We start from the raw sequence: 18,287 nt of genomic DNA, 5'->3' as shown, positions 1-18,287 counted from the left end.
TCTGCCAGTCCCACCCTGTCTTTGAAATGGGCAGAAATGATAACTTCCATCAGGACCATCAGAAGCATACAGCCGTCCTGCAGTCCATCAGATTCCATCCTCCTGAAGTAGTCAGGCCTCCTTGGGATGGAGGAAAGGAGACCAAAGATAAGCCAAAGCCAGGATGCAGCGCCCCAGATACCCAGAGGCAGAATGGGAGGAGCGTCTCTCTGGCTCACGCATGGAGTGGCACGGGTGGGAGGGGTGCGACTGAGCCACTCACGCTGCCCACCTCCGCTCTGCTCAAAGGCCCCTTGCTTCACTGGCCTCTAAAGCCACCCTCTCCTTTATCTGTCATCTCTCTGGGACCTCCCCACAGCCAGCCCTCACAGCGGCCTGGCTCAGGCCTCCCAGCAGGGCTATAGCACTTGGGAGCCCATGAAGTATGACGTTATTTGGACAGCACAAACACAACGTTTACCTGGATCCTGGCACCTTTCCTCTGCAGCCCTGCTTTTGGTAAATATTTGGTTGGCTCATGCAGGACAGGGCTGGGGCCTCTTTGCCCCATATCCCCAAAACTGTAGTTTTAGGAAGGTGTGCTAGAGAAGGCTGGGGATAGGCAAGAAGAGTCACAAACACTTGTATCCAGCCAGTCCCCCAGTTCCACAGGGAACACAGCTAGTAAGTAGGGAAGCCAAAATTCAAAGCTCGGTCTGCCCAGCCTCAAAATTCAGCCTTCCCTACAATCCAAAGTTTCCATGACACTAGATCATCTCTGCCAACCCCAGCAGAAAATTACCGGCATCACTTTGCCTCTAGCACACCCTCTGAGCAGCTCTGAAACATTTGTGGCTAGGCTCTTAGCCCATTATCGAAACTGAGCTTCAGATCCCAGAAGAGTTCTTGATTGTCCAGTTGGAGTTCACAATGCTGAGCAATGCCCTCCTCCAGGCAATTGTCAGAGCTGCCCACCCAGCTCTCTTTCCAACCTAACGTGCAGGTGCCTGGAAAAAAAAAAAAAAACCTAGTTGCTCTGCAGAGGAGAGCACTTACCTCCAGAAACACGCACATGCCTGGGGTCCTCTGGCCTCGGTGACCACCTGGACACAGGGGCCGACCCTGCCCATTTCTGAAGAGGGCAAACCACAGCCAGGAGTTTGGAGCCCACACAGGATGTTAAGACTGGAGGCAGGATGGGCCCCACACCCTGCTTCCCTCCTCAGTCCCTGGAGAGAGAGCACCCACTCTCTCTGATGGTCTAGAGTATGTACTGGCCCAAGGAAGTGCCAAGAGGCTCCGTCTCCCTTGCCCCCACTCTCAGGTGGCTGGCCTCTGAAGCCACCCACCCCTTTATCTGTCATCTCCTGGGAGACACGGTCATTAGCAGAGAGTACCATGTCGGTGTCTAATTAAGCAATCAGCGGCAAATGCAAAAACCTGTTTAAGCACCTGACAGCATCCACACGGGGATCCTCTTACAGGCAACTCCCTCTCCCGGGCGTCCTGGAAGCTCCCTACTGTTTGCCTGGAATACAGAAGTGTCTAATTCTGCCCTCCCCTTATCTGCTGGCGCTGACTTCCCAGCCCCAGCACACCCCGGGGGTGCCATGGAGCACGGTGTGAATGTGCCCCTAGAACTGTGGGGCACAACCTCCCCGGGTGGGCGGGAAAGTACCGGTGCCCAGGTGCGAGGGGCAGGGTCTCCTGAGAAGGCGTCTGCCTACCTGGCCTCTGTAGAGCCCCAGGGCCACATCCTAGTTTGGGTTCTGAGCTCAGGAAGCAAGGCGCCCTCCAGCGGTTGGGGAGGAAGTGCCGGGGGGGCAGGTGGGCAGCATGGGCGGCTCAGCCGCACTCCTCCCACTTGTGGCTCTGAGTCCTCTCTCCTGGCTGCACTGTAGCTCACCTGCTCCTGGTTCACCCTTTAAATGGAATGTTCCATTCGCCCTGGGAGCCCGGGGGGAGTGGGGCGGGAGTCCCTGGTCAAGAACAGCTTTCTTTTCTAGAGACTGGCGTGTCTGGGATCCCATCAGACACTGCTGCAGGTGGCAGGTGGACGGAGGGGGCGAGAGCCACAGCAGAGGACAGAGGAGGACCAGACAGACTTACACTCGAGCCCCCGCCCCCGAGCCCGGGGCTGGTTCGAGCTGGAGACTGGCAGGGAACAGACACCGCAGTCTGCCCCTCCTGGCTCAGCCTCCTTTGGGCGTCGGATGGGCACCCTGACAAGCAGGGCTGAGACCCCCCTGCCACCGCTCACCTCTGCTCCTTCGCCCTCCCTGTTCTTCCTCCATGGCCTCCTCTTCCTGCTAAGAGACCTTTATCAGCCTCTCTCTCTTACCTTCACAACAGAGGAGGGTCGAGGGCCTGTCTCTATGCCCGCAAGCTTTTCCAAGGGGCAGTGCGTGTGCCCGTTCCGGGAGTGGGGAGCGGGAACGGCACCCAAGAGACAAGTCCAGGGCTCCTAAACCCCTGGGGGCCCCGAGGACCCCAGCCCCTACCCCAAGAGGTGGGCCCATATCGATGTTGGCCACAGTGCCCTCCTGAGCCCCAAGGCTCTGCCAACTTGGCCCAGAACCCTGGCACACATACTTGTTCCACTGAGATATGTGGGTTCTCGCTGACAGAAATGGGAGAATGACTTTTCTGTCCAGGTGTTTTCCAATTCCTAGGAGACAAACTGTACTTTGGTTGCAGCCAGAAAGATTTAGGTTAGACACCAAGAAGCACTTGGAATGAGTAATAACAGGAAGTTTAGGACTCTATGCTTTAAAAATATAGCCAATTTCCCCTCTGCAGGGTATGGTTTAATGCCTTAATGTTATTTTCTTGCTCAGAAATTTCCACTGGCCGGCTCCATGAAGGCCTAACACCTTGTCTTACCATCCAAAGTCCCCCACAGTGCATCCCCATTCATCTTTCAAACATCCTATTCCACTGCTCCATATAAAAAAAATTCTAGTCCAGCCAGAGCTTCCCAATATTTCCCCCCAAAGCATTAAGGATCTCTGCTTTGGCCATGCCCACCCCCCAACCAAGACACCCCACTCCTCTCAGTTACCAGAGCAAGCCAGCCTTTAAGGCTGCAGATCTTAACCAAACTGATTGTTTGATAGCCTTGAGGGACTTCTCTAAGAAAATGATTTCCAGATTCCATCCTAGATGCCTGTTGAAGCCAGGTCTCCAAAAGCAGGCGGACACTGCTGTAAGGAAGAGCTCCAACACCACCGTTCCCAGAAAGCCTGTAACAAACACCCCCGGCCCACAGAAAGCCTCCCCCCGTGTGCAGATATGGGCACATATTGACCACACATTCCATGGACATCCTGTGCATCCATGGGGCTAAAGACTTCTCTGTCTTTAGACCTTAAGAGGGGGTCCCTACACTCGAAAAACTTCAATCTAGTCCTGGACACAGGCAAACCAAACCTACCAAACTGCCCTCGTCTCAAAGGCAGCCCACGATGAGGGCAGAATGAAGGCAGAGTCAGGAGACGGTCAGGGAGGCAGCCCCATTGAGACAGCAGCTTCTGGGAGACCCAGGGCGGGCCTCCCAGAAAGACAGCCACAGAACAGAGGCGGCAGAAAACCGGCCCCTGGCCTGGATCAGGAGTCACGCCAAGAGGTGAGAATAACACAGGGACGAACGCGTGTCTCCTGCTGTGTTTACCGCTCCATACTTACCACCCCGCTGGTCCCTCAGAAGTGGCTGGAGTTGGGGCGTGCTGGGGGGCTGGCTGTGGGGCCCACCAGCCACAGAGTGGCTCCTGCTCAGTAAACACACTCCCACTGATCAACGGATGAAACGATCTTTGAAGCCTCACTCCCAGCAGCAGGAAGCATTCAGGAGCAACCACAGCTCTGAGAAATATTTTCCTAACTTTTTAAACTACTAAAAGCAGCCCCGGGACAGATAAAGGGAGGTGAGGCGCTGGCTGGGAGAGAGCCTGGCTTTCCTGACACAGGATGTGGGAGTGGGTGTGAGAGCCGATCCCCCAGAAAGCTGGGCAAGGCCTGCGGGGACAGCTGCCCTGAAAGACAGCTGCAGGGCACTCAGGACAAGGACCCGCCCGGGGGGCAGGTTCCCCGCAGGCTGCCTAGTGGGCCCAGCCTCCCCCAGCCCCTCTCCCTAATATAGCGCTGGACTTGAGGGGCAGGGCTCCCCAGAGCTGGCGGGGTCTCGTGAGCTGAGCTTGCCCCTCCTGCTGCAGGGCAGTGGCTCCGCTGACCCGCCCCGGAGAGACAGAGGTCCTTCTGAAAGGTCACAGCCTCCCCCGGCTTCTACCTTCTCCATCCTTCCAGTCTTTGGGCTGACCTTGATCTGGCTGGCTGGAATTTAAGCCATCCTCCACTAGGGAAGTCAACTGAGATACCAGACTCACCCCGATAAGAGTGACAGCATAGGTTGACAGAAGCCGGCACAGCCTGCTCCCGGTGCCTCTGGCCTCTGTGTGGGGACACCCCGGGGTGGGGGTGCTCTCTGCATTTCACCTGGAGGCCACTGCGGCTGAAGCGCAGGTAACCAACCCCAGACAGGCGAGCTGGCCTCTGTGCATCCGCTTCCTTCACCATCTGCGTGGTTGATATGCAGTCACACCACCGCCTGTGTAATCCGCAACTAAAATCAGCAGAACCAGAGGCCAAGAGCTGCATCCGAGCGTTCACTGAGCCCTGGCCGAACCACTGAATGTCTCTGTGCCTCTCTTCGTTTACCCGTGGAACGGAATGGAACCTACATTCACTATATTTAGCTCTTGTGAGTATTAAGTAAGTTAATAAATACAGGAGTGTTCTAAAAGCAAAACCCAGGGCACCATTGACAGAACACCAGACGAAGCCCGGCTGCCTCAAGCCTTCAGCAATCGGGCCCTCATCCCGGGCTGCAGGCAGCGGCTCCAGGTTGGGGAGCCTTTCTCTGATCCGTCTGGGAAAGGATAGATAACAGGAGTGATTTCCCGAGACCCACCCAGCCCCCTCCCAGGGTCTGAGTACACGCTCTTGAGAGCCCCCATCTGGGAGCTGTGGGGTCCCTTCCCAGTCTCAGAACCCCAGCGCTCCCAGCAAGAGCTCCATCATTTCTAGAATAAGGCCACGTGAAGACACCATGCCTTTGTCCTTCTTCCACTCAGACGTTTCCCCTGATTACCCTCCTGGCTTTCTGAGGAGACTCTATAGGGCTTCTACGATGTAATTTTTGATTCATCGGCAGGTTGTGAAATCAATTGAGCAAGTCAAGATTAGCACTTTTAAAATTTAATGGAATAGAATAGAAAATATCGGTGTGCACTTGGTAACAGTAAGTGTTATTTTGTGAGACTTTTGAGTCACAGTCTCGACTCAGTCCCTTGTCTTTCTGGGTTTCTGTGTCTCCACCTGAGGAGGACTCTGACAGCACCCACCTCATAAGGCTGTTGTGAGAATTACATTAGTCAGTTACAGAAAGTGTTTGGAAAGGTGCTGGCATAAGTGCTATATTATACATACGTGTGTGTGTGTGTGCTTATTTATATCTTTCTGTAGTATGGAGAGAAAGGCTGAAATCCTTGCTGTGGGAGAAGCTAAGAAGTCTCTCTCCAAAGACAAGATTCCCAAGTCTCAGAGGTTTCATGAGTGTTCATACACACACCTTTAGGGAAAGAGGCTTAGGTAATTTGAAGTTGGGCTTCCCTGGAGGCTCAGTGGTAAAGAATCCGCCTGTCAGTGAGAAGACATGGGTTCAATCCCTGGGTTGGGAAGATCCCCTGGAGAAGGAACAGCAACCCACTCCAGTATTCTTGCCTGGGAAACCCCATGGACGGAGGAGCCTGGCGGACTACAGTCCATGGGGTCGCAGAGAGTCGGACACGACTTAGTGACTAAACAACGAAGACAGTTTGAGGAACACAAGCCTGAGCAGGGTGACTGCCAGCATCTGAGGGCACCATGTCGAGCACTTTCCAAATTAACTCATTTAACTCAATACACGCCATGTGGTAGGTATTACTGGCCCCATCTTCCAAGTAAGGACACAGCACAGAGGCGAACTCGCCACACGGCTTATCAGCAGTGGAGCCCGAATCTGAAGTCTGACGCCCATCTGGACTATTACCCACTGCCTGCTTCCTTTGACGCCACCTTCTCACATGTGAAAGGGAAGCCGACCAAAGAAGCTTGTGCCACAGAGGAGACGGCTCTGTTTGTGAGAGGGGGGCTTCTTCTGCACTCACCTCAAAGCCAGGCAATTTAATTTTCTAATGCTTGAGTTCAGCAAACAGCACCCCCAGGGTCCCATCACAGAGTCCAGATAGTTCTACTACAACAGTTGGAGGTGATGAAGCTGGTTAACAGGGCTCATAACCATATGTGTTAAGCACTCAATCTGAGCAGTGTAAACTTGGCTAGAAGATATTAAACTCTCTCACACCCTTTATTCTAGAGGACTCAGGTTCTTTCTAGTCATACGTCATTTTATCTTCTCTATGGTCCAGAGATGCCGGGAACAGCAAGATCCTTCCATCTTCCACCCTTGCCCAAGGTCACTTGAGTGAACACTCAGTAGAGAGTGGGAAGGTTTCTGGCAGACAAGAAGAGGGGGAGTCAGGTCTGCCCCCGCCCCCGCCCCCCCCCGCCAGCCGTCACAAAGTGTCTGAGCGCCTGGCTCTCTCAGCCTGCCCTTGTTTGCTTCCCACCTGGATATCAATGCCAACTCCCCTAACACAGGACACTCAGTTTGTCTCTGAAACCAACCGTGGGCTTCATCAAACCCAGCTGATACTTCTGGTGGGAAGGAAGAGGACAGATGGAAAAGGACCACATGACTTTAACTGTGAACGAAGCCTCTCCTTTCCCTGGGTCTGCCCTCAGTCCTGCACCTGCCACAGAAAAAGCCAGAGCAAGAGGTGGGGCAGTCACTCGTCTCCCACCAGCTCGATGGACCACTTCCTCTGAAGTCCGCAGCATCCTTGTTCACCGTCCTCTCCAAGGAGAGCTGACTAAGATCGCCTTGTACAAGGCAAAACCCATAATTTTGTTTGTATATTTTCATTCTGTAGTAAGCTTCAAACAACTCTTTTAAAAAAATAAATAGGAAAAGTGAGATCCAGGGAGATTAAGGACTTGCTCCTGGTCACAGACTTTGTGAATGTAAGTGAGGGCAGGTCCCAGCAAGGCCAGGCTCCTACTGGAGGTGGTAAGAACGTCTCTTCCCCACCACCTGCCCCCACCCCCCACCCCTGCCATTCCCACTCCAATGAAAAGGACCACTCCCTCTCCTGCACAGGTATTTCTGAGCCATGCGATCATCCCGTGTTGTGATGGTCTGTTTAGGGATCTGTCTCCCACACAGTACTCTGAGCTCCTCGAGAGCAGTGGCCATGTCTTACTAAGCTTTGCATTCCTGGTATCTAGCAGCTAGTAATTTCCTAACTAATGTCTGGTGAAGAAAGGGTGGGAAGGCAGGAAGGTGGGGTGGATAAAGAGGGTGGGGAGAGAAGAGAGAAATGGAAGAGGGAAGGACTAAGGAGGGAAGGAGGAGAGAAGGTGGAGTAAGCAGGAAGGCAGGCAGGAGCAAGGCGGGAAAGAGGGCTGAGCAGGCCCAGGAGAGAATGTCACCTCAAGGCAATGGGGCTGGACTACGCGTGACCCTCCGCTGATCTAGGTCACACCGGTACGCACAGACGCGGGCTGCGACCCCAGAGCCCGTCCATGACAGACGTAGGGAGCACTGGAAAAGGGGTGGCCATCAGGCAGGCCTGGCAGGGTCCCAGGACGCCACCTCGAGAAAGTGAGCGGATGGGTGCTGCTGCTTCTCGGGTGCGCCCACGCTGCCCGGCCCCGCACGCCTTGCCGTGCCCACCTGTCAATGGAGGCTTCTTTCTGCCCTGGATGATGGGCATGGATTCAGGGGAGGGGGACCGGCAATCCAGGCTGGGGCGGCCCCTCCCCTGAATGCTCAGTCCCGGAGATGGGGTGAGCTTTGGGGTGCTTCCCAGGTGAGGAGCTGCCACCACAGGAACCTGAGGAAGAAACCACATCCCTCCGCCTGGACTCCCCACAAAAGGCCACCCCACCTCCCTGAGGCGGGATGAAGGGGCAGCCCCTGTGGGAAGGGGCTCCTGCAGCACTCAGGAAACCACTGGAAACCGTAACTCAGCAAGCTGGCCTCTCTCCGGAATTTCCTTGGGGTGAGGAGATAAGGAGGCGTCTTGCTCAGCCTGGGCCCCTGTGAGGCCCCCCCCCCCCACTCCTCCCGCTTTTCTAGAAAGTACCAGGTACCCAAGCCCTTCCCACATGGGCCACTGCTCACTCCACATGCACTTGTGAAGACCACCAGTCTGCAAGGCACACGGGCCCTGAGGGCTGCAGGGGGGGCGGGAGAGGGCCCCCAAGAGGGGCTTCTTGGCTTTCTACGAAAAGTCCAGAATGACCCCATAGCACTCTTGGCTTTCTCCAAAAAGTCCAGAATGATACCATCGCACTCTGCAAATCCTGCCCAACCTCTTTGGAAAAACAAGCCCTCAAGCCAAATCTGACACACGCCAGGCAGCCAGGCACCTAGCAATGAAGCAGGAAGTTATTCCAGCAGATCTTGTGGCTTCTCCTTTGCACCAAAGAGCTGGGTGGGGGAGTGGCGTCCAGGCTCAGTCACACTGGGCTCTCTGCACGGACGGGGCGGTTGTTGCAAGGCAGAATGCGGGATCGTGTCAGCCGGAGGCCACGGGGACACCCACAAGGACAACCCACTACATGAAGCATCGGTCAAGAGAAACCAAGGGCGCTGAGTTCTCAATCGGACCCTACAGCTCATGTGTGGTGTTCTCTCAGGCAGGCCACAGGCCTCTCTGATCCTTGGGGAGGATCTCATCTGTGCAGGGCCCTAAGGACAGCGAAGGCAAGGAGAAAGAGGAAGCAAACGTGCCCCAGCCTGCTCAGACCCTGAAAGGATTAAACCCACCCTCCTGGTAGAGCCAAGGGTCTTCACAAGCCACACCCACCCCAGCCTCCTACTCCAGGATCCCGGAAGTGGTCTCTGTGTTTCAGCGTGCTGAGGTATTTCCAGCTCCCCTCCAAGCATGCTGTTCCTTCTGCCTGAGCTGCACCCTTTCCACTCCCTGACCCACACTTCAAGGCTGAACCCAAACCTGCCCCCTGCAGCTGCTCTTGACTTCCACTCAGGGGGTCTTCCTTCCCCCAAGTTTGCCAAGCACTCAGTGCATCTAATCTTATTTTTCTCAATTCTTTGTTTACAAGTCTGTCTCCTCTGCTAGACTATGAACTTTAAAGGGCCATGTTACAATCAGTACACGTCTGCTCTGTGCCAGGCCCTGTGAGGTACCAGGATACAGAGGAGGGAAAGGCGGTCTCATGACTGGTGTCGCCAGTGTCCAGTCGGGAAAAGCAGCGACCAGGACCAGCCCCGTGGGCTCCACAGGGCTGCTCTCCCCACTTTGTTTTAGCAGGAGAAGCTGAGAGCGTAGACGATGACCACTTCTGAGAACTTCACTACGTACTGTGTAGGCACTGGTCTCCCTACAAGTTTTTTTAATCCTCAATTTTTTAAAAATCCTACAATTTTTTAAAATTAACTCTCTGACAATGGCCTTTGTAGATGAGTCAGGTGATGCTCAGAGAGGATGAGAAACCTGCTCAAGGTCACATAGCAGGCAGCAGAGCTTAGCGAGGCCCTCAGATCGGTCTGACCACCCCTTGCCCTTAGTCTCATGCTGCCCAGTTTAAATATGCAAACAATGAGCACCTGTGTGTGCCCAGACTTCTTTTTTTAAAGGAGGAAATAATGATGTATTAACTCAAGGCTGTAAACTGTATGACTTCAGTCCTAGCTACCCAGGTGGCCCACTGGTAATTCTATATTCCTATCCTTTCCACTGCAACAGAAGCTTCCAAGACGATAAGCCAGGCCAGCTCCCCACCCTGACTGGGGAAGCCAGTGGGACTGCAGGGTAGAGGGCCGCCATCCAGCTTTTACCACCTTCAAAGTGTCGTCAGCCACTGCTGGGCAGGTGGCCCAGGTCCCTGCAGCCTCAACCACTGTCCCTATTATCCAGAGCCATCAACCATTGAGGTTCTTCTCCTAACAGGGAAACAGCAGAGAACGGGCCACCCGCAGTCTGCTCCCCCACCAGCCATGATCAGCTTCGCAAATGTGCCCCTCCACAATCCCCTATCCAGCATTCTCTCTCAAAATCCAGTTGGAGCTACTGCCCAAGCAGACTCCTCTGCCTGGGCTTCAAGGACTACTCTCTAACACTCCTTTCACTTCTCCTGTGACCACCCCCACCACCACCAACTCAAACCAAGCTAACTGGCCCTGGGGACTTTGCAAATGCCTTTCCAGTCTCATGGAGTATCAGTTTACTGATGCAAATTCTCCTCCTTCTTCCCATCCTAAATCTAAATCATCTCTTTCAGGATGGTCCTGACAGGTTGAGAAAACTGCTCAAGGCTACACGTGGGCTGCAGAGCTTAGATAGGACCTCAGGTCAGTCTGACCACCCCTTGATGTTAGTCTCATGCTGTCCAGCTCAAATATTCGAACAAATGAGCACCTACGTGCACCCAGGCCTCTTTTCTTTAAAGAAGGAAATAATGATGTATTATTAATAACTCAAGGCTCTAAACTGTGTGACTTTAGCTCTGTCATGGTCCTAACAGACCATGCCCAACACCAGTCTTGCCTTTGCTTTGTATTTCCTCAGAACTTAATATCCTCCCTGCAGCTATGTTGGAGGGAACTATTTGTTACAGTCATTCATTTGACAAACATTTACTGAGGCCCCTCCACTCTGTGCCCCTCAACTAGGCCCCTCAAAAAGGTGCCACAGAGGCGTTTACTGTGTCTCCTGTGTGCCGGGCACTCTGCTGAGCACTGGGCATTCAGTGCTCTCAAGGAGCTGCTTGCACTGCTGTTAATCCCTCCAGGCCCTTCCCTGGACGAGGCATTTAGGTCGGGAGCTCTCTGAAAACTGTCTCCTCTTTGTCACCCTCACACCTGTCATTAACAAAGAACTTTTACTTTTTCAAGGTGCTTTTGCATCCATTATCTCATTTTATCCACAGAGCACCCATACAAGGTCAGGTTGAAAGAGATTATTATTGTATTTGAACGAGGGGGACACCGAGGCCCAGGAAGATTAAGTGATCTGTTCAGGGTCACCTGGTTGCTATGACCTGGTTAGCAGCCAGGTCATCAACAGTATTCAGGTCCTTTGACACCAGGCAAGTGACCTATGCATGAAACCCTGCCCCACAACATGCAAACAGAGTCATCAAGATGGGACCTGAGTGATGACCCACTTCTCAAACTCTGTTGCTGCCAATGGATCTTGAGGGAGAAAGAGACTAAAGCAAAAATAGAGGGCCTTAGAAAATGCTTGTGTAACTGGAAAAGTTGAAGAAGTTTATCTGTGTATTCCTGGTACATAATGGGCACTCAGTACATATCTGTCAAATGAATGAACAACTTGCTAGACAGGCAAATGGCAGAGGGTATGAGCCAGCTAATAATAATGGCTATTTGAGTGCATACTTTGTGTCAGGCATAATCCTAAATGCAACTCACTTCATCTTCACAACAATCTTTTGAGATGGCTCTTACCATCTCCCTTGTATAGATGAGACAAAATGAGGGAAATACCCAGAGTGGTAGGCCCTGGTCGGAACCTGGTCAGGCCAACCCCAGAGCTGTGCTCTTGACCACATCAGCCAAGTGCGGGTCATACGCTCCTGCCATCCATGATAACCACTCAATTCCCATTACAAGCTCACTGAATGAGTGTTCTGATGAGTGCTGAGTGAAGGCTGAAGTCACACTTCTGCCCTGGGCCCCAAGTTTCTGTTTCTGCATGAGTCACCCGGGCTGTAATGAAGTGCAATAGAAATCCAGCCCAGGGCGGGGGCGGGGAGGGTGTGTCAGCTGCACAAGGACTTCACACGTCCTCTCCAGGGTCTGCACCCCGGAGTCCAGCTGTGACCCATGGGCCTGTCCCACAAAGAGCAGCTCTCCACTCTGATTGCAAAACAGGCCTGGTAAGAATCAGGGCTATGAACGGTGAAGACCAGAGTATCCAGGAAGGAAATTTCTAGCATCTCAACCAAGGCTGAAGTAGAGGGCAGCGTTAAGGAGGGTAGAGTAGTGTTTGTCACTGGGACAAAGACATGCTGGAAAGATTTATAAATAGGCTAAAGAGAGGGGCCTCCGTGAATAACTCCTTTATGGGAGGGGACGGGAAGGACGGCGCTAGGCAACTCCAGCTCTGACTATTTTCGGCCTCCATCAGACGAGGAGGAGGGCCACTTAGGAAAAGCTTCACCACGAACAAGACAGGGACAGGGGCCAAAGAAAGAGCAGGCGGAAATAATCTTCTCTGAGGCGGCTTTCTCTGACAAAATCTTAAGTGGGAGGGACAAGATTCAGAAGAAATGATTTGAAGCAGGAGAGGCTATTCCAGAAATCACAAATGCTGAAGATTTGTGCCTAAAGGTTGCTGAATTATAAGTTGATTCTGATCTTAGTGCTTCTGTGTGATCTTGGGCCAAAAGCTTACTGAACCATTCCTAGACTTCAGCTCCTCTAGTTATTAAGAGGCTGTGTGTCACCTGTACATGTCTTCATCCTCTGGCATAGGACCGTGCTAGGGTCCAGGAGACCAGAGACCAGAGGATGCTTGGAGTTACTCAGAGGAGAAGTGATGCAGAAACGTGAGATCTGGTTGGAGCTCTCGGTGACCGACAGGCAGGAGCCATCTCCAGGCGGCGCTTCAGGTGCTCCAAGTGCAGAGAGGAGCAACTATTCTGATTGTATTAGAGCTCCTGAGAGACAGGGAAGAAGTGCCTCATGCACCCTGGGTAGTTGACATCTCTGCCCAGTTATCTGGGACTTTAGATGTCTAGGGTCAGCCCACAGAAGCTGAATGGTGGGGGGAAAACGTTTCCTGTGATTTAAGCAACATGGAGAAAAGCAGACCAGGGTTAGAGAGCTGACAGAGAGAGAATCCCCAGGGATGGGTGGCCAGCTGTCCCAGTTTGGCCAGCTGTCCCAGTTTGCCCAGCAGTGAAGGGTTCCCAGAACGCTGGACTCTCAGTGCTAAAACAGAGACAAATCGGGACAAATGGGCCACCCTAATGAAGGGCTCACATGTTAAAGAAGTCTCTGGCTTGGCAGAGAACCCAGGAGCACCATGCGGAATCCTGATGCTCAGAAATATTGAGAGGTCAGGTCCCAGGGTTGGGAGGTCAAGTGCCCTGATGCCTCCCAGTGAGCCTTTGGGCACAAACTGGCCTTGCTGGGCCTTAGTTCCTCCAGAACACCTAGATAAGTTTGCCTTCTCGGCTTGAAAATCTGCTAGAAAATGACTGAAGTTGCTTAGGATCCTGCGCCCTGAAAAAGTTCCTTCTTGGAAATTTCTTAGAGTAGCCTGCAAGCACACCCAGCAGGAGGCCACAAGGCAGGACTCTGCTCCCTGACTTTCCCCAGAGGCGACTGCATCCTACCAAGACCTCAGGGCTCAGAGCAGGCAAGGGACTGAAAGATGGACATGGGGAGAGGTAACAACAGCCACTTCCAGGCGGCCGGTGCCAAGTACAGCCAAGCAAGCAGCTACTAACTTCTAGACTGGACAGAGCACAAAAAGGGGCAAGGCCCACCCCCATTCTTCACCCTGCCCAGCGTCCTCCCTAAAGAGTCCAGTGCCACGGACTGAGCTTCCCCTGGCTTGAATCCATTTTATTTTCCCTAAGCTGGTTTGTAGGGCAGGCTGCTGAGCACTCAACATGTCCAGTCCTGCTGTGGCCACCTTTCTCTACGGCTGAGAGCAGGCTCCAGTTCCCTACCCCTTCTGCCAGCTGAAACAGGGCCCTGCTCAAACTGGGCCCCTGAGTTCATGGAGACCAGAGTGCATGACTGGATACTCAGCTCCTCTGTCCCTTAAAGGAGTCCGCCCCATTCTAAGGCCTGGAAGAAGGAACAGGCGCAAAGAAGTTAGGATGGAGAAAGCGTCTCCCTCCCGCCTCTGCCGGCTTAGTCATTTCTTAACTCAGCAAATGCCCTATAGCACCCACTCCGTGCGAAGCACAGGGCAAGAAATGACACTGAGACGCAGACTCAGAACCCAGGGTGCAGGACTCAGGATGCTGAGACTTTCCCAGCTCTCACTCTAAGCTTCTAAGTATGACTGCCCGCCTCTGGTCACCCAAGTGAGCACGCAGAGATGGGGAGATAAAAGGCAAAGAAGAGAAGCCCCAAATCCTGCTTAATTCATGAAGCAGAGCTCTGTGGGATAGGTAATCAAGCTCTACCTCAACTTACAACACATTCTTAACAGACAACCATTTTGAGACCCAAGTCCAAACCCCAAGGATCAAGCTAAAGAATTTTTAAAGAATTTAAGGAGAAATGTAGTCACACCCCGTTTCTTTCTCCTTGACTGGTTCATCCATCCAGCCATCCAGCCATCCAGCCACCCATCCATCCAGCCATCCACTCAGTTTGCATTTCACGAGCGCTTTCGGTGCGTCAGCACGGAGCTAGGCATTAGCACTCTGGGAGGAAGTTTAATCCAGCCTCACTTCGGCTGTATCATCTAAATGTTCATGGCTCTGTGCCCTTGAACTCTGCTCACTGCCCAAACCCTGGGGTCCTCTGCTTAGAATAGGCCCAGGCAGAAGCCAGCTCCAGACAGTAGCCTCTGTAGTCTGGAGTTACGGACAAAACGGTTACTTGGGTTTCTGCCTCACCCTAGTCTCTCCCCTCCCACTTTCTCCTCTGCCTGGGATGGAAACTTTGCCTCTGTCTGCTCACATGTTTCAGTCACAAGGCTGAGCTCCCAGCAAAAGAAGTAGCTCAAGGATACAACAGGCCGGCGCCAGCAAACAGAAATGCAACCATTTATTTTGTTCATTCAGTACCAGTCTTCCTTTCTTGATGCCTGAGAAGGCAGTGCAACGCTCACTGCTTGCCCGGCCTTCCTACCTGTCCTTCCCGTTGAGGGCACACTCCCTGCTCCTCTCAGCCCTTTCTGTGTCTCTCATAAGGCCCACAAACGGCGTCCTGTTGTCTACACAGCTCAGCACTTGAGAGTTGGAGGAGCCAGCCAGCGATCAGCGCTCACACAGAGCACAAAAGTTTGGTGCCTGCTCCTCTCCTCTCTCCCTGAGCCCCACTGCAGAGCCCTGCTCCGCCCGGCGTCCCTGGCCCACTGAGGCCGAGGAGCACGCCGAGTCCCGTGCCCGACCGGCACCTTGGTGGTAGGCTTCCACCTCTGCCCAGGCGGTTGCTGCGTGTCACTGCCTAGCTGCAGACTTCGATCTCTGATCTGCATGGGCAGATGGGCAAGCAGCTGTGCCAGGCCCCAGGGGACTGCAAGCTCCCGGGCAGGAGGAGTGTCCACCTGGCTCACTAGGCCCACGGCCTCCCGGGGCCTCCTCAAGGGTAAGAAACACAGGCCTCCAAAAGGGAAAAATACAACAGCGAGTCTCAGCCAACTCCTGTGGCCTCCCACTCCCTCCCGCTTGCCCCCATTCCTAAGGAAGGGACAGAGCAGGCATCACGGAGCCAGGGAGGCCAGACTGCTTTTCCCATTTTATGCACATCTTCTGTCTTGCTGTTTCTGAGAGCGAGTTCCCTGGCTTCTCTGGATACAACCTCATCATCCTTAAAATTTGAGCCGAAGCCCCAGGCTGCGTTCCGATGACTCTGGCTAAGCCGGAACGAAATGAAATTGCTAGCAAATGCTGCTTGACCTCCTTATGGCTGGCTCCTGGAACAGATAGCCTACAATCCTGCATCTGTGACATACAGTTAGCTTTTAACTGTCTGCCGCGGCTCTGTCCTTGTAGGGTCTGCAGAACTCACAGCTAGACACTGGCTTGCTCATTCCAACAGCCAACATTTACTGAGCACCTACTACGTGTCAGGCATGGGCTAAGCCCTTTGTTTATATTATTTCATTTCATATCCCTGTAAGGTAGGTGGAGACACTGATTCACAGAAAAGCTGGCTCACTTGCTCGAGGCTAGAAAGTTGGATCAAAATCCACACTCAAGCAAGCCGATCTGAACACTTCACTCTTAACCTCTCATGCATGTGTGTGTGTGCATCCGTGCATGTGAGTGCATGCACTTTGCAAACTACAAACTACTGTACAAATATAAAGCTATTATCAGGGTCAAGCATAGTACTATGAGCCAGGCTGGTAGATACAGGAGATAGTGAAGGTTTGTGTCTGAGCATTAATCTGATTCAAGATGAACTGTATTTCAGAGGTAACTGGAAAAGTTATTTCGAGTATCCTGGGCTTTGATGCCCTCCATCAACACAAAGACTTGAAATTTGACTGAACACTGTAGAGGTGTAAAAGACTCTTACTAAGACTCCCAACCCAGCATTTGTAAGACACCTGTCTTACCATCCACAGAGACACCAGAATGGATGGGAGGGGGCCACCCTGTTGCCATGTGGGGTCAGCCTCCACAGCAACACCTCCCAGAGAAGGAGGCTTCTTTCCAAAGCAAGAGATCACTTACTGTGGGATGAAAGAAGCAACGTCTAATTACAGTCATTTATAGGCCATTAGCCTGTAATGAATGGATGGATCTAGGCAATGATCATCAAGGAGGCTAATAACACAAAAGGGAAGACAACCAAACATTGTGTGTCTCCTGATAGATGTACACACCACAACCAAGAGATTCTTGACCCTCTAATGAATAAATTAAAGGAACCTGAGTTTGACCAAGCCCTAAATCTTAAGGAAATACAGGGACAGCGCGTACATGTGTTCTAAGTCGCTTCAGTCGTGTCCGACTCTTTGCAAACCTAAGGACTGTGGCCCACCAGGCTCCAGGGACAGTGGAACATGTTACATGACGTGATGAGGATGCAGTCAGCCAAATCCAGAAAGTGAAGAACTCTGTAAGACAAATGACCCAGTTTCTTCAGCAAAACATTGCAAGAGAAAGAAAAACAATACCTGTGGTGAAGAGTGACTCTTGGCTATAGCAACCAACCACAATGCATGGGCTTATCTGGAGCCAAATTTTTAAAAAACTAGGAAATAAATTTCTGATAAGCAGGGAAATAAGAATACCAGCTGGATATTTGATTATATTAAGGAAGTATTCATTTTGTTTAAGTGTGACAATGATTTTTTTTCAGAGTTTCTATCTTTAGAGATGAAGTGATAAGCTGTCTAGAATTCACTTCCAAATAATCAGAGGGTAGAAAGGCCTGGGAGTGTACCTAAGACAACCTGGGCCATGAGAGGACTTAAAACCTCTGAGTCTATCAGGGCTATTACACTATTCTCTCTACTTCAGTGTATGTCTGCAGCTTTCTACGATAAAAAAGTGTTTTTAAGTGAAAATCAGACTCTCCATGATCATCACTGTGGTAGTGCAATAATGTGTGCGTGTTAGTTGCTCAGTCGTGTCTGACTCTTTGCAATCCATGGACTGTAGCCCACCAGGCCCCTCTGTCCATGGAATTCTCCAGGCAAGAGTACTGGAGTGGGTAGCCCTTTCCCTTCTCCAGGGGGTCTTCCTGACCCAGGGACCGAACCCAGGTCTCCTGCATTGCAGGTGAATCCTTTACCGTCTGAGCCACCAGGGAAGCCCAGCGCAATAATAAACTCCTCCAAATTGGCCAGGGCACCGGCTCTGGCCTCTGTTCCCCCTTGAGAATGACGGAGAGGACCCGCAGACTGCTTCTCCCTTCCCAGTGCTACCACTGCAGGACTCAGCCCTTTCTGCAGCAGATCCCCTCCGGCCTCTGACAGAGGCAGAGCCAGGACTGGGAAGAGAAAGCAACTCTCCCAAGGCCGTGCCCCGAGACAGCAACAGAGCCGTAGCGCAGCTCTGGAGGTGGGACGCCACACTCCAGCCTTCCCTCAGGCCATCCGAGCTCAGAGCCGAAGACGAATCGCTCTCCCAGCCCCATCCTGAATTTAGCCTCTCACTGCCCCGAAGAAGAGCTGGCATTCCCGCAAAGCAGCACCCACAGTGACTGCCTTTCCGCCTCCACTGGGAGGAAGCAGAGGAGGAAGGTGGAGGGAGAAGCGGGGAGCATGGGCCACCCCGGAGCCCCAGGGCCCCCCAGCCCAGCCCGGGGCCCCAGGCTGAGGCCAACCTCACCCTGGGCAAACAGCTGGCACCGCCCAGGCGGGTCCTCCCCTGGTGCTTCCTGGAGCTACGGCTCACAGAGCTCCCAGGAGGGGAGGCAAGGCTGGGGAGAGGGCGCAGAGAAGTCAGGAGGGAAGGGCGAGCCAGTCTGGGGTGTCTGCGGACGCGTCCAAAAGGGAGGACGAGGAGTGGTGAGA

The 18,287-nt window shown here is 53.0% G+C and overlaps 1 protein-coding gene across 5 annotated transcripts in view; it reads right to left on the bottom strand.

The window, feature by feature from the left end:
* The window catches only part of PLEKHA6 (pleckstrin homology domain containing A6), a 133,459-nt gene that overhangs the window by 76,840 nt on the left and 38,332 nt on the right, over window positions 1-18,287 (bottom strand). The window lies entirely within an intron of this gene.

Source organism: Cervus canadensis, chromosome 13 (genome assembly GCF_019320065.1).
Source record: "Cervus canadensis isolate Bull #8, Minnesota chromosome 13, ASM1932006v1, whole genome shotgun sequence".
Lineage (NCBI taxonomy): Eukaryota > Metazoa > Chordata > Mammalia > Artiodactyla > Cervidae > Cervus > Cervus canadensis.
The sequence above is the reverse complement of the archived record's forward strand: the minus strand, read 5'-3'. Positions and strand labels throughout refer to the sequence as shown.